At 39.9% G+C, this 12,876-nt stretch overlaps 1 protein-coding gene across 8 annotated transcripts in view; it reads left to right on the plus strand.

Moving 5' to 3' along the window:
• The window catches only part of FHIT (fragile histidine triad diadenosine triphosphatase), a 1,388,110-nt gene that overhangs the window by 1,318,042 nt on the left and 57,192 nt on the right, over positions 1–12,876 (plus strand). The window lies entirely within an intron of this gene.

Genomic DNA, 12,876 nt, shown 5'->3' on the forward strand with positions numbered 1-12,876 from the left:
GGCCCAAGAAAGGGGTGCACACGTTGGCAGCCTCTGGTTAACAGCTCAGCGGAAGGCAGGAAGCAAATTAGCTGTTAGAAGGTGGTCCTTTGCACCTGAAATTCATTATAGATTTAAACCCATTTTGAAAATGCGTCTTTAACTCTATGAACCAGAGTAAAAGCCTGGGCCACTTGGTGAGAAAACCATTTTGCTTAGTGATTAAAAAATCTGGCACTGCCTAGCTCCTTGAGCTTTGCTGATATTCGCTATAGCTTCTTTTTACCACAAAGCAGGTGTCAAGTGAAGATTTTGTGTATGTTTATGATCATTATGTTGTATTAAAGAGTCGAATTGAGTTCCAGAATGAGAATAAGAATATTGCATATTCCTCTACCTGCAAAGCAATTAAATTATTGTCTGACATGTTTATAGCTCCAGAACGAGTAATCAGCTTTTAGTCTGAATAGAGGATGTGGTGTTCTAATCCAGTGCTTTGCTGAGAGGTTCATATTTAGCATTTGCATTTGATAATTTAATTTAAATAATACTGAGTGAGTACAGCTACAGTTCTTGACAATTGTCAGAGTCCCTGGGAAAAAAGCAATGCACAAACTGGTTTTTTGTAAATAATTTTGTATTCCTGAATGGTTTTTACTTCCTTGTTATTAACCTCTGCTGCCCTCACCAAATAAACTAGAAAATGGTAGTAGCGTCTAAAGTCACAAGTATTATGTCTCTCTTTGTTCCCTTTTCTCTCTTCCTATGGAAACAATATCTGAGCAATCTCCAAATTTCCATGAGACTGTGAAAGGCCTGCAGTGAGCCATTAAAAAAAAAAAATCCCCCCAAAGGGACTTTTTTCTTGCAAGATGCCTTTATGTATTGAAGATCAATTTTCTGATAAGATTCTCTGTTCCAGAGAATATTTGGTAATTTTAGCAAAAGTAAGTACTTGCCACAGAATAGTGAATCTCAAGTTAATGCCCAATAATATCACAAACTAAATGAAAGAAGCTGCAGAAAGAGTCTCTTCTTTCTAGAATTCCCCTCCAAAATAAAATTTATTGGATGATTTCAGGATTTTCTTTGCTAGGACTTTCTGGCTATCATTTTTTTTTTTAACACAGAATTTCTTTATTTCAGGGAAAAATGTCCCAGCTGGTTTCCAAAGATGAATCCTTAGAAACAACTTCAAATTGTGATTTCCACCTTTTCCCTTCTACTTCCCAGGCACAAAATAACCCATGCAGATGATCCTCATCTGTTCGAAACCATAGGCCATGAGAAAGGAAGTACATGTATTTTGCCATCAGTAAATTTTTTTCTTAAGGCATTTTTTCTCTCTTTTGCATGTGTTTATAACCATAACCAATATAACCTGCCTAAGCCTTCTCGGGCATCAACTCTTGATAAGAAGTCAGAAGATCAAATGAATTTGTTCATTTTTACTATGCCTCCCTCTTTTACTATGCAAGACCTGCCTTGCCACCTGAAATGCCCATTAGTTGCAAATGTTGCACACATCAGCCTACATATGCCTTCAAAGGAAGCCTCTTTTACTATAGAATGACATTTTCCAACAGACATGTTTAGAACTGAGCTGCATAGAAATATTTTCATAGATTTCCTAGTGTTTGTAATCCATGGGAATCTTCCCAGGGTAATAAGTGGAGTAATTGGTGAAGATGTGTATCTTCCCTCTGGTATTTAGATTCAGGAGGGTTGGCCATGCATAACCCTTTCTGAGAGCACATTAGTTATGTAGCTGGAGGTTAGACAAGGCCTCTCTTTCATATCTTAAATATGTCCTGGGAAGTAAGATCTTGAATCTGCCCAAATGCCCAAGAATAGTCCTTACTCTCTGTCAACCACAAAACTAGATATTCTTTATCTTTCAAATATCCCAACAACCATGGACTCTGTCAATCCCCATTTCCACACACTGAAACTGAATAGTAGAGAGATGAGCTGACTTGCCCATGGTCATACTTTTGGGAGCAGAAGAGCTGAGATTAAATGCAGGGTTTCCCATTCCAAAGTCCCATGCTCTTTGCATGCCCCCACGTACTCCAGCCACTACCTCGTTGTGTATATCAGCAAATATCCTGTTCATGTATCATGTTGTTAGCCTTGGCCTCTGTTCAGTATTGAGGATCACCCGGAATCCTCATCTGGTATGTTTGATTATGAAAGTAGTTGCTGTTATAGAAGTAGCAATGACACAGCCATACACAGGGACTTGTATGTTTGAATAACTCCCAGAATTATAGGATCCATGTGGCCAGAAAGTGAGCCCTCTATTTAATCTTTTTCCTAGAAATCCTGGTCAGAATTTACCCAAATCACACAACCCTATACTTGAGTCTACTTTAGTTCATCTTAATTTCTACCTTTAGTGATTAAGCTAATGACAGAGAGGTGATCAAACATCTCTGAGCAGTGTAGATACAACCTTTCCAAGTCCTGGGTCTTTCTGAACTGCTTTGGATGCCCTAGCTATTAACCTCCTATGGGGATTTAATATTATGAATCTAAGAGAGGAATTAGAAGCCTTTTGATCTTGGGGGGGGGGGGAGGTGGCTATGACTCTGGAGTGTTTCCCAGCATAGAGTTCAAGAAACAATTACCAAAACAAAGGTTGGCAGCCTCTGAAGGACCACGAGCAGCCGTCTAAGCAAGTTTAATGTACTGCTCTTGTGAGAGTAAATGTTCTTCACAGGAACAGGCCTGATAAAAATCCCACGAACATGGGTACTTTATCATCGCAAATGTAACAATTTTCATTTGTTTTAATTCCATGATTAGTTCTGTTAATAAAAATGTCTATTTAAGCTATTTAAGACGCCCACTAAAATTCTCTAATATTAATTTCATGGAAAAATTCCAACAGAATTATATTAGTTTTTCCCCCATTAAGGTAACATTATGGACTTTTAATGGAGCTCTCAGCTATAATGGTTTTTATTGACCTAATTATTAAATGAATTTAAATTTGTCTCACCGCCTTCAAAATTATGTAATAGTGGTGTCAGAGAGAGTGCCATGGTTGATTACCAAGGGGTAAAATGGGAGAATCCCTGGACTACATCTCCTTTATACATACTTGGTTTTTCCAAAAGGAAATGCCAGTGATACTGTAACTTCATTGAATGCAGGTGCCTTTCACTGTTTAGGAAACTTGTCACATCAAAATGCTACTGTGTGATGAGTGAGTTACACTGCCATACATGGGACACATTTGCTTTTGCTTTTCTGCCTCTCTTGATGCTTTTCTTTTGTGATAATTTCCCCCAAATAATTTAAGATGTTATCAGTGATATTCAATACAAGATGGAACCTTTGATGAAGTTTTTATAAATTAGTTTTTAGCAGAAAAATCATAGGATCAGTGAAATATATTTCAATAGCACAAAGGAAAGAAAGTAACATATCAAATCCTATGTTCCTAAAATACTGTTTTTAAAAGCTTGAGGAAACTTTTTGTACGTTACTGGTTTTTTGTCTTCTGATGTTTGACATTTATTTGGCACGGATAGCAAATAAATGACACACCCACCCCCTAATGCCCTCTCCCTGTTCCAGGACAGACATCACTAAATGATTGCTGCACACTTCCTCACTTGGAGCTGTAGTTTGGGGATGTATGTCAGGCCCCGGCTTCAGACAGCCCTGCCTAGTAGGAGTTGATATGGGAATTGAAACCTATTTTGCATCCTTGATCATCACAATTCATAAAGTATTTTCATAGACACTTGCATATGAATTTCACTTGCTCATCAAGGAAATTCTGTAAGAAAAGGATAAGCATTATTGGTCCTAGTTAGCAGACAAAATCCAAGACTCATTCAGGACTGGACTAAATCAAGGCAGATGGCTGGTGAGGAAGAGTAAACTAGAAGGAGACACAGATATCCTAACTTCTCATCTATTGGCTGCTCTGTCAGGCTTTCATTCTTTGATTCTACAACTATTTACTGAGCACTTCTGATGTGTCAGGCACAAGATAATCTGCAATGAGTAAAACAGGCATGGTCTGCCTTTAAGGAATTTTCATTTTGGGGGAGACAGATAATAAACTCACAGAAACATGAGATGATTTCTGGTAACAATGGATACTGAGGAAAAGACTAGAGAGAGCTGCAGTCATTCAGGGAGTTGCACAGAAGTTCTCTTGGAAGACTGGCTTTTGAGCCAAGAGCCAGCAGGAGAAGGAGCCATGCTGAAAACACTAGGAACAGAAGTCAAACAGAAGCAGAGGGAAAGGAGCTGGTATAAAAGGTTGAGGATAGAAGGAGCCCCATGTGTCCAAGAGACACTTGAGAGTGAGTCTTGGTCGGGGAAAGAAAGAGAGAGGCTGGGGCCACATCATGCAGAGCCAGGGAAAGGGATTTAGATTTTAGTCTCCTTTATATTGGACACTCATAAGAGAGCATGAGATCCATCCCAGTGCATGTTGAGCACAGAGTGGAGACACCGCATCTGCCCCCCACAGCAACATCTACGCAATCACTAGACACAGTTTTATCTTGAATGCAAACTAGTGGTAACTGTGTCTTGTTGCAGGTGCACATTCCTAATCAATACTCCCATCCCCACCTCTTTCCTGCAGCCACAGACTAGAACATATACAAGGACAATAGGGCAGGATACTTGGTAAAGATTCCAATAGAGCAGAAATGAAGAAAAGGTCATTGTGTGCCATACAAACCCTTGAACAATGCACAACTTCCAGAAAGGAGATAGGTTCCTAAGCCTGTTTGAGCTAAAAAGAGAAGGCTTGCCCTTGAACCACCTTTATTTATTTATTTAGCCAGATGGTAGTTTAATGGTTTTCTTAACACAAATGTGGCATGCACATAAGCTGTCGTCTATTCACTTTCTTCACTGCGCAGCCGGCGTTGGGATTGGCGATGCTGATGTCCAGCTGGGCTGTTCCTTCCACATAGGCTTTGAGGTTCCTGGAGAAGACATTGTGAGAAATCTTTCAAAGTAAGATTGTTGCATTTCAGTAGCACTTCAAGCTCCTTGACCTATGGAATAGGAGCTTTGGAAGCCACTGGGCAACATGTGCTTTGTTTTCTTCTTGCTCCTGTAACTAATGATGGGCATCAAGATCTAGCACTTGAATCTCCTGTGTACCCTGTTGCCAATGCCTCTGGGTTTCTGCCAGTTGCACTTAATTTGGATGTATCGGTCTGACCGGTGCCAGATGAACCTCTTGGTCCTCTTTTGAAAAATCTTGGGCTTCACCAGAGATCTGAGGGGGGCCATGATGCTGGGTAGGAGATGGCTGCCACCTCCACAGGCAGCACCGAGGAAGAGAGGGTCTTCAGCCACCATTTCTAATTGAATGTAGCTCTGTTCTGCATGGCTGGGGCATCTCTTTGACCTTAGTCTTTAATGTACAATTAAACTCGCCCTCAGCACCCTGTTCTGGTTTGTTTTTTAAGCCCTGTATACTTTCTGAAGTAGCATTATTTTATATAAAAATAATAAGACCTGTTATTGGTATTGTCATTAGCAATACTAGCAACTAGCAAGTGTCTGTGCCAGATACTGTGCTGAGCGCTTTAGATCACATTTTCTCCACTTTCTGAGATAGTTACTATTATGATGCCATTTTACAAGTAAGGAAACTTAAGCACAGAAGGATTAGCTAGTGCTTCCCCAAGGTCATCCAGAGAGGAACTATAACTACATAGACCTTACTCTTCCCCGACAAAAGGACCCTCGGACATATTGTCAAGTGAAACAGTGTGTGTGAGTTTTGGAGTAAACTAGATCTGAGTTGGAGCTGTGTCACAGTTTTTTCAACTGTAATCAGGGGTTATGACAGCGTTGACTTCAAAGGATTTGGTGGGATGCGATGAGATACAAATAAAACATATAGCAGAGGGCCTAGCGCACAATGAATGCTCCATCACCCATGCCACATGGAGACCGGGCCTCAGTGCCCTGCCATGCAGGAAAGGAGTAGCTGTCCCACAAGGCTCTCAAGGACATTCCTGCAGGTCATGGGTACAGAGTTCTCAACATAGTGCCTGGTCTTCCCAACCCCGCCCCCCCATAAATATCAGTGGCTTCTCTAATGACTATAAGAACAAATGATATCTGGAATGGGTACCACTCACTGCAAACCAAAGTAGCAACTGGGGAGACCTCTTCTGTGCTTGTCATTCCTAAAACAGGAATGAACTAGGTCACCGACAACATGAGTACCTCTGAAATCAAGTTGTGGTAATGCTAATGGGCTGGCACATTTTTAATTCTGTGTGATACTGTTTCAGAAGCAGCCGTTGGCACTGTAATGGCAAAATTTAGTGCAAGACCTTTGAAGGAAAGTCTGATGTGTGATATTTAGTTGAAGTCAGCTTCTGACAACAGTATGTTCTAGAGATTTGCAGATGTTCTCAAATCACATAATATTTCTCTAAAAAACTGTGTGTGATATTTATCTGATAGAGCATCTGGCATGAACGGGGAGTGTGGGTTTCTTTTTTCCTAGTTTAAAAACAACAATGACAATGACACAAATCTCTGGCTGAGCTTATCCGAAACATCCTGCATATGTGGCGGTGAGATTAATGGATTCTGAAACTGTGTCCCCTACTGAAAAGCTCATCAACGGTTCTGTTAATGTGAAATGCAATTGGGAAGTCCTGTGGGCTATGTATCTACCTCACCCATGGGGATTCCACCCGGACCAGGCCAACCCTAAGAGCATTGAAACCTGAATGGGAAACAAAAGAGGATCACTGCCTTCATCGGGCTTGCTCTGGAGCAACAGGTCTTTTTTCCTCTGAAGTTACATCCCCATTAAGGACAAAGAGAGAGAATGATTTCCCTCTTTCAAATGAGGCAGCAGACAATAACTTAACACCAAAGGTTTTATCCACTTGCATCAAATCTTTCCTGTAAAGATCCATCCCTTAGTTTCACCAAGGTCATGTAAATTCTGCATTTCCTTAAATTATCCTCTGGCCAAGTTCTCAAGGAGACCTTCACTGAATTCTTGCAACCACTATGCTTCTTCTGGTAGGCAGCATGGAAGTGGGGAGGTGAGGGTTTGGTGAGTGCTGGTCTGGAAGCTGGGAGTCTCTGGTTCTCTCTGCCACTAGCCTATGTGACATTGGGCAAGGTTTGGCTCTCATGGTTATCTAAGGCATATGAGGGACTTGAACAAAGCTTCCCTTCATCTGTAACATATGTCGACACTAACTTTGCCCTTCCTCTCTTGAGCCCAACACTTGATCTGCACATTCTTTCCGGCCTGTAATGAAGAAAAGCTGCTTCTTTATTTGACCTGCAAATTTCCCTACTTTGTTTTTAATGATCATCTAAAATAGAGGTTCTTACTCTGGAGTCCCCAGATGGACCCTTAAATGAGATGCAAAAGCTGTAATATAGGTGAAATATTTAAGGGGTCAGGGGAAAGCTTTATGATTTTCATTTGTTTATTCAGTAAATATTGAACACCTATTATCTGCTAGCCACTAAGTTAAGCAAGGGAAATAAAATGGTGATCTGGGGAGATACAGTCCCTGACCTCCCTAAGCCTCCTTTATAATTAATCACGAAGATTCTAGAAATGAGTAAATGGGCAGTCACAGTGTGGTACGAAAGAGGCATGGTGCGGTCATGTGGAACACATGAGTTGCTGTCAGAGCTTGACAGAGGAACTCCTCACTCAGATACTATACCATTTTCCCAGGACTTCAGACCTAGAAAACAAAAAAGATAGAGCCTCTGAAATAAAGGAAAGGGAATTTGACATGGTGCTAGTATGAGCAATATATGGAGAAAGTGATGACAGATCGACAAATACATGTGAGATGTTAATTCATGGCTAATAAGGCATTCAGCTTTGCAGTGTTTGGCTTAAAAGCTTGAAATAGTCATGGTCATTGTCATCACAATCATAGATAATGTATATTGAGCTCTTAGTATGTACCAGATTCTTGCTAAGCATTTAACATCAGTGATCTGATCTAATCTTCACAAAATGTCTGTGAGGAGGTCATCTAGTCTGGTCTTATCCATGAGAACTCAAGGGCTCATGGATATTAAATTATCTGTTCAAGGTATTCCAGCCAAAAAAACAGTAGTATATCTGTGATTTAAATGCAGGTATGAATGATCCATAAGTTTAACACAAGTTCAGATTTTTGGATCACAACGAGGGTGTACCTAGAACCTTCACCTTTCAGATAGCTGGAAAATCACATTTTCTTGAATTGTTTTGCCAAATATGGCCAGGCCTCATATTTAAAAATGAAAATCAAACATCAGTACCATCTGTTCCTCCTCACGGTGGAAGACATTCTCTTCTGGGCAGGCTTGGAGAGGCCCTCAATTACCAGCTCAAATTGAGATGGTTTAATACACATGTCTGTGGCTCAAAACCAGTCATAGAGCTCAAAGAAGAAGCAAAGCTCTAAGAGGCTTATTAACAATTTAACATTTCCAAAGCATGTGGGATTGTTAATTCCATTTGCCGCAGACATACTGTCATAATGATTAAGACCTAGTCACTGTAGGAATGCAGAAATGTGAAATCCATTGTGTGGCTGCACAGTTCCTACTGTCTTATTGTAAGCTACCGTAAGAGCCTCCTTATCTGGCTGAGCGCCTTACTCTTTCTCTTTTACAATTGACCTTGATACCTCCACATCCAGAGTGTCTGTATTCTCTCTTCTTTCTTTTATGAGAATTTGATCCAAAAGATACAAAGCCCCCTGAAATAGCTTTTGTTGATAGTCTTATTCCCCAAACACCTGAAAATGTCTTGTGGAAATGTCATTGCCCTAAGAAGTATGTTGGTTTATCATTCAACAGGCTTTTACTGAGGGCAGGACCTGCCCTCTAGGGATACAGAAATGAGTCAAAAGCCATGGTCAGCAATCAAACTGCTTGAAAGGAAGGAGGAAGAATTGATTTACTCATGTAACTGAAAAGTTTAATGGTAGAGTTAATTCAGGCATGACTGGATCTGGGGGCACAAGCAGTGTCTCCAAGGGCTTTGTGTTTCTTTACTTCTTTCAGGTAGCTTCTTTCTATGGAAGGTAATGTGAATACCGGCATCTTGAGGCATATATCCTATTAGTTTAAGCAGAAGATTGTTTTTCCCAACAATGCTTAGAAAAAATTTGCACAGAGAACTCTGGCCCAACGAGTTACATGCCATTGATGAGCCAGGAACCATGGCCAGAGGGATAGAGTTCTCTGAGTGACCAGATCTAGATCCTGAGTCCCTGAATAGAGACAGGTAGAAATACAATCAATTCCATCCCAATCATAAGGAATATAATAGTCTCTTAGAAGAGAGAAAGTTCCATCACAAGAAGGAAAGCTACATGTACAATACACAGAGGGATGGGTATAAAGCATTAATGGAACCCAGAAAAAGTAGGGGAGGAAGCTCAGAAATGCTCTCCTGAGGGGCTGGTATGTGAACAGAGTCACAGGGTGAATAGGAAGTCACAAATAGAAGGGTGACTCGGAGTTTAATCCTGCTTTGCTAATGCTCCAATGGTAATGACCTAGGAAAATCATTCAAAAGAAGTTTATAAAGCATCTACCAAACAAGTTAGTGCTGGGGCTGCATTGATGGACACCTGCTACTTTGCCTCCCGTGGGTCTTACAGTCTAGAGTAGTGACCAGCATTTAATAATTGCACAGATGATAAAACAATTATCCTTTTAGAAGTGCTAGAAGGAAAGATCACTACGCTAGAGTCAAAGTATACCTATGCCCTTGCATTTCAGTTTTCCCAGCTATAAAATGGAAAAGAAAATTATCGTAACCATCTCCCAAAATCCATCAGTAATATATAACACAGTGAGGAAGACAGGTGAATTCACTTACACACACATGTATGCATGCATGCACACAAGAAAAGCAGAAAACATCCCAAAATGAGAGTAGAAGGTAGGGATATGCCTGCTCCTATACTTAGCTGGCTCACTGAGTATCATCTTAAAATGCATCATTTCCTTACTGCCCAACTGCCCTTTGTTCTCACCTTTTTAGCATACCCAATTCAGTGCTTATATTTTTACACCCAGGCACTCCGGGTCTTTAAAGCACTGTATCTACAGTCAGTACAAAGCACCATCATCTGTCTTTTGTTATTTCCTCCTACCAAACATTTGGGGATCAACAAACTTTTTTCTTTCTTTCTTTCTTTTTTTTTTTTTTTTTTTTTTTTTGCATGGAAGCAATGAAAAACTTGGCATGGTGCTTTTACACTACTGATTCTATTATTCAGTAATTTAAATAGATTATACTCTTTTGTAACCATCCCAGTCAAAAAAAAAATTTCTATTGTAGAAACTGCCCTTGTAGGTATTTCAAGTGGAATTTACCTGTTCATTTATACACACCCAAAAATCACAGTGGAAAGCAGAGATGAGGCTGTACCTGCAGAGGGCACAGCTGTGAGGATGTGGCTTTTGCAGGGGGAACCTCCGTGAGTGATGGAAAAAGTGTGCCATGCTTGCGCCCATTCACTTGTGCCCAGTGGCTTCAACTCTTTATTAAATGAAAGCCAGATGCTTATGGTTAACATTTTTAATAGGCTCATTCTCCCAGGTTTCTCATAAAACCCCACTAATAAATCAAAGGACCCCTCTAATCAGAATCTTAAAGGATGCTACAACGTTGCTGACGTATTACATGAATTAGAGGCACTGGAAGCCAGATTCATAACTTTTTTGGAAGTCTCCACTCCCTGTCCTCTATATCTATATCTATAAATCTCTGTATCTATATCATCTCTATCTATATATATACATAAATATAAATATATAAATATATATTAATATATATTACATATATATTTTTATATGCTTCTCTCTTTCCCCGAGGAAATAAAGACTGGAAAAGGAAGTTGGGGATGAATGTCTCAGTGTCACAGCTAGCACTGTGTCTTCCACAAGACAAAGTGAGTTATGAAGAGAAAAATTTCCAAGTGATTTAAAAGATACTATTTAAATTCTATTAGGATTTTTTGAAATAAAAGGCAGCAAGTTAAGTGAGAATAAGATGTAAACCTTCCTGCAATATTTGATTGCTAATGAACAGAAAGTATTAATCTTAGCAGGAGAAAGAGAAAAATGCATAGTGTTTTTCATTAAATCAACTAAATGATTAAATGAGTTAGTCAGTAGAAAACCATTTTAATTTTCTGAATGTGAAATGTGCAGCTTATAACAAATAAATTCAAAGCACCTTTCTAAGCAAGTTTTGCCCATAAAAAATGTGGGTTATAAAGATGTTTGGTATTTTCTTCTTTATAGATAGTCAATATTTTAATGCAGTGACATTAATTGTGCAGAATGAAATGCCCCTACTATCTGGGCTTAAAAAAAAGTTGGCATCCAGTTCAACGTCCCTAATGGATCTTCAACACTATTACAAAATGATTGATTGTTGTCATACTCATTTTAGCAGCTTTCAGAGCTGTTATATTTTTAATTAAATTGGCTGTGAATTTTGTAAGTGGCAAAGGTTGATAAACTATCGCTCGACACAATATTACTATTCTTCTTAGCGTGGCTGTCATAGTTGGTACATTTATGTGCATAATCTTAACATTCCATAAGTCTCTTTAGTCTCAGGCATTGATCTGCAAGATGACTTGTTGTTTGGAGATGAGGGAAAAAACATAAAAATTAACTCAGCAAAGCACATGATTCTGAGACGTGACTTGTTAAACAGAGAGGAGATCTAGCCTCCGTACATTGGCTTACCATCCTCCCTTCTTGCACCTTATCAACAAAGGAAAGCAGTCGTGCTTAGTAGGTCACAATGCCAATTTTTCCACCAACAGGTTTTGAGAGGCTCCTTTGAGCCAGACCTAAGGCTGAGTATTGGGAATACAAATGTGAGTCTAGTGGGAGACCCAGGCACTGATCCAGCTGAACAAATATGGACCAACCCAGAGAAGTGCTCTGAAGGAAAGGGTCAATCTGGGATGAAGGAGGCTACTAAGTCTGGGGTTCAGGCAAGGCTTCTCTCAACAGATGGCCCTGGAACTGAGTTCTGAAGGTAGAACAGCAGCCAGTTGAAGGGCAGCAAGTTCCTAGGCTTTGGGGTACCAGGGAGCCATTTCAACACCTGAAAGAAGACCAGTTGCCTGGAGCCTAGAGTGGCAGTAAGGTGGGAAGGAAAGTACTTTCAGTCATGGATACAGTGTCTGTATTTTCAGGAAGCCCTGTGGAGGTGACTGACAACCATAGATGCTAAAATGGTTCCATCGAGGCAAAATGCCCCACTTTTATGTAAATGACTCCTATTGGCCATGAGAAAACCTGGGTTTGTATCCCAACTGAGTTGACTGACCCTGGTAAGATACATAATCTCTGAACCTCGGTTCTCACACCTGTCCAATGGGGGTAATGGTAGTGCCTCTATTACTGGGTTGCAAGGATTATATTATCATTTGTGCAGAGGTTTCATGTGATTTCTGTCATGTAGAAAGTACCTAATCCATGATAACTATTATTATCTTAGAATAAGGGAAGTAATCAGTATATAGTAAATTAATTCTCTTACTGTGCCTTTGCAGAAAATAAAAATGGGGTTTCACTTTTCATAAAGAGGCAGATGCCTTTGAAATAGGCTTGAATTTTCTTCTTCAACTACTGGGTCATCTTTTGGGCTTGAGAAATTTCTCATTATGCTACTGACTCTTCATGAGTAAGTATCCTCCCATTGGTTCATGTATCTTGCTAGTTATGAGTTCGTGACAACCAACAAATCATGTTCAAAGCCCATAGATAGTGAAGGTTTGACCACAAGTCATGGAAGGAAGGGTTCTGGCTTTAGTTCAACATTGTTCATCATGGGAAAAAAAAATATCAAGCTTTGGAATCCCACAGACCTGGAGCTCA

Source organism: Nyctereutes procyonoides, unplaced genomic scaffold (genome assembly GCF_905146905.1).
Source record: "Nyctereutes procyonoides isolate TBG_1078 unplaced genomic scaffold, NYPRO_anot_genome, whole genome shotgun sequence".
Taxonomy (NCBI): Eukaryota; Metazoa; Chordata; class Mammalia; order Carnivora; family Canidae; genus Nyctereutes; species Nyctereutes procyonoides.